At 40.5% G+C, this 4,097-nt stretch overlaps 1 long non-coding RNA gene across 1 annotated transcript; it reads left to right on the top strand.

Moving 5' to 3' along the window:
- The first annotated feature begins 316 nt into the window (after positions 1-316).
- LOC125492547 (uncharacterized) lies at positions 317-2,626 on the top strand. Its single transcript, XR_008967414.1, has 3 exons — positions 317-938; positions 1,592-1,648; positions 2,430-2,626. It is a non-coding gene; the product is annotated as an uncharacterized LOC125492547 (long non-coding RNA).
- The last annotated feature ends 1,471 nt before the right edge of the window (positions 2,627-4,097 follow it).

Here is a 4,097-nt window from a genome sequence, read left to right as displayed (position 1 = left end):
AAGTCTGGGAATAGTCGTTCGTTGGACTTTTTCAATTCAGCCATATAACTTTGCCTTCATCTGATCATAGAAGCTTTTCCACCTCGTTAGTGTTCATTGATTTGAACATGTAGATGGTACTGGAAGAGAATTGATGATCTAGCTCTCGGCCTCACAGTGGGTGTGTAATACTCCGTATTTTTAATACTAATTTCGTACTAATTAAGAAAATATAAAAGAATTAATAAAAAGGTATTTTAATTTATTTACAAGTTAATAGGAATAAATTATTAGTAATATGAAGTTGTTAGGAATTTCCGGAATTTTTTTAAAGAGTAACCTAATCGACCTAGGGTTACTACCTTTTGGAAGGGAGTATAAAAAGAAAAGAAGATGGAATTTCAGAAAAAAACCCTAAACCCTTTCTTCTCCCTCTCTCCCAGCCGACTTTTCTCTCTCCTCACTCTCTCCTCAGCCGATTTCTCCCTTCTTCTCTCTCTCTCGAATTTTTCAGCCTCTCTCCCTCAGATTTTCTTTCTTCCTCTCTCGGATTCCCTCTCAGTCGGTGTTTGAGGGTCGCGCGGCGTAGTCTCGAGTGGTGCGAACTCGCGCTGCGAGCGACGAGGGTGTGCCGAGGTTGCGAGCGACGAGGGTGTGCCGAGGTTGCGAGCGACGAAGGCTGCGCGAGGTTTGGTTCGAGCGGTGCGCAGGCGTGTCGAGTTGTGCGCGACGGTGTTCGAAAGGCTGCGAGAAATCGTCGCAGGTTGGTGCGTGGTTTGTGCGAGTTCTGTCGCACGAGGGTTTCGGTTGTTGCGCGGGGATTGTGCGAACCAGCAAGGCTGGTGTGGGTGTCCGTGGGCGACGAGCGAAACCGGGCGAGGCTACTGTGCACTCGTGTGGTGTGGTGTTTCGATTCCGGAGGTCGGTCGCCGGAGTTCTTTTGCCGGCGAGATTTAGCGGTATAACTTATGCACCTAAATTATTATATCAGTTTTATTATTTAGATTTACTGTTTTCGTAATTAAGTAAGGTTTGTAATTAATAATTAGTAATTTAGAGTTTTAGTAAATTATTAGATTGTTTAACAGTTAAGTTATTGTTCTGTTTTAAGTAAAATTCTGGTTAGGTTTGTAATTGGAATAAGATTAAAGAGGAGAGTGTGTATTATTATTAGTTACATTATTATGTTTCATGAGTAACCTGTTTCATGAAATCTGACTTTGGGACTATGATTACCCTTTGGACATGGAACTTACTTTTGGACATGGAACTTACCTTTTGGACTATGACTTACTCTTGGACATATGACTTACCTTTTGGACATATGACTTACCTTTTGGACATATGACTTGACTTTTGGACATAAGACAGGCTGGACTTATGACATTTTGGATTGGTAAAATAGTGGACTAATGTTACTAAATAACTTAGTTATTCACTAATTCTGACTTCTAAAAGACGTTAAATTCACTAGATTAGAATTATAACGAAAGTTCTGAATAAGGTTTTAACTATTGCGTAATTCGAATCATTAGATCGTTATGGTCTTAGTACGTAGTAGTTGTTAGTGTTATCAAGGACGTAACACTAAAGCTTTGTTTTAACGATTTAGGTCCCAATTTCATAAGCGGCTCGTTCTATTAAGTCAGCGAAAATTCTCCGTTACAAGGTACGTACGCGTACCAGTTTACTTTCAAAGCTTAGTATCATGTTTAGGTTGCAGTTCATGTTATTGGAACCTAGTACCATGATAGGGAACTTTGATTGTGATTGTTTGGTTAGACGTTTATAACGTGAAATCAATATGATGCATTGAAATATGTTGCATTGAAATGCGAAGTTCTATCGTAGTGTAACATCAGCATTATTAATCTGATCTATAGAGTAACAAGAGTGTTACTAGGGATAAGATTGAGTTTGGTAATTAAGAGAGTATGTAAATGACTCCTTAAAGTTATAAAAGAATGATTGGTAATAAAAGAAGATTATGGCGATACTTGTAGTTGGACTCCCTACAAGTATAGAACAATGGGGGGAGTGTAGGACTTGTCCTACACTCCTACGCAGGCCTACTGTGACGACAGTAGTGTCCTTATATTTTGATAACTCAAGTAGGCGGAAGGTTCCGTTCGATCTTGGGGGTATGCATACTAAGGTGATGGGTGTGAGACGGAACAAAACCGTATTTGCATTTCATCTAATAGACCAAGTTGTCTATTAAGGATTCAGTAGCCCGTATGATTCTAGTAAGATGACGGTGCCCGTTCGATGCCAAATAATGAAAGATTAAAGGATGTGAGATAACGTAGGTTCATATAACAGTTGTAATGTATGCATCATTTATGTTCATATAGTTTCAATGGTTCATTACGTACTCAGCATAGCTGACCTGTGTGTTATTATGTGTTTGTTGTCCTGTGATGAACTATTGATACTTCAATGGGGAGCAGACTAGGTGAGCTGGTGCTGCTGCATGACATCAAGCATATGGGGGCTAGACTGTAGTTTGAAGTTAACTTTTGGTTTGATCATTAATGAATTTTATAGAACATTATTACATGGTTTGAGTTTGAATAAAGAGGGGTCATCTATGATTCCCGAGTTGTAATTACATTTTCTATTCCGCTGCAATTTGGTTTTGAGACAATGAATTTGAGTTACCGTATTTCTAATTATGCCTTGCGTTCCATCGCGGCGGTAACACTCCCAAAGTCGATGCGACGTAGCATTAGACGTGTATGGATTTTGGGGGTGTTACAAAACTGGATTCAGAGCCAGAAGCTCCTATTTTCAAAGACGTTTTCGAAACGATTTCAAAACGGGTAGTATGGGCTAGGAGCATATAGATCATGTCATGTGCATTAAGTCATAGGCATGTTATCATTGACTTTGTTTGTATCTCGAACTTGTATGTGCTCTCTGTGTAATTGAAATGTGAAAGTTCTTGAAATCTTCAAATGTGACTAGATTAAGAGAGTGTACAAAGATAGGTCTAAATTGATTAGACTCAAAACTTATTTAAGTATAAAAACTATTTTATTGATCGAATGAGCTTGATTTCACTTGTGGATTTCAAAGTTAAAATGAGCATTTACCTCTTTACAAAAACTTAGACTATTCTATTTTTTTTTACTTTCACAGATGGTTCACGACATAGGCTGTAGGACTTTTTGATGAAACAAGTAGGGGAAGACTGGGATATGTGGTTCTTTAAAATGAAGTCTGCTATGGATTACAGAATTATGCAAGGGGAACATGGTTACGATCTGAGGGCTCTAGGATACACTTCATGCTTCGTTATGTTCCAGATATAGAGCCATATAGATTTGTTCATCGTAGGTATGGGGATATGTGGACTCCAGAAGGGTATTTCAATAGGAATAAGCATACCTACGGATACAGAACTTCCTTCCGAAAAGCACTTCCTCACTGACCTTAAATACTGCGAGAATGAGTGGAGGGTTCGTGAGACCAGGGGTCAAAACCCTTCTACTTCATCTGAAAGGGAAAGTTCGAGCAATAGGGCCATAGATGGGAATTCTGAGAACCCAGGGGTCATACCTGAACCGCCATCAGCACCTGTGGCAAAAGGCCAAGATACCAGCCATTTGAGGATGAGTTTTAGCCGATGACTTTCAGAATCTTAGGACAGTCACTTACGTCTCTGATGATGAAAGGAACAATAGGACCTTCATTATAGTGTTGGGTGGGGTCCAGGTTGTACCAGGGTTACATGGGGAGGATGATGATGATGAGCCACCTCCACTAGAGGATATACCAGTTGAGGAGAGGACCCTGCTGAGAATGAAGACCCTGTTGAGGATGAGAATCCTGTTCAGGAAGAGGATCCCATTGAGGGGAGGATCCCATTGAGGAGGAGGATCCCATTGAGGAGGAGGATCCCATTGAGGAGGAGGATCCCATTGAGGAGGAGGATCCCATCGAGGAAGAAGACCCGAGGAAGACCAGGACCCATACTAGAGATATATTCTTTGAGGACGGCGAGCCTGAGGCAGATGAGATTGACCTTGATGGAGGGATGGAGGATTCTGGATCAGAGGATGAAGCTCACCGTCTTGGCCCATAGTTCTTTTGAACATATATGTAGGATTAGGATT

Source organism: Beta vulgaris, chromosome 8 (genome assembly GCF_026745355.1).
Source record: "Beta vulgaris subsp. vulgaris cultivar EL10 chromosome 8, EL10.2, whole genome shotgun sequence".
Lineage (NCBI taxonomy): Eukaryota > Viridiplantae > Streptophyta > Magnoliopsida > Caryophyllales > Amaranthaceae > Beta > Beta vulgaris.
Note: the sequence above shows the minus strand (reverse complement) of the source record. Positions and strands in the feature narration are given on the sequence as shown.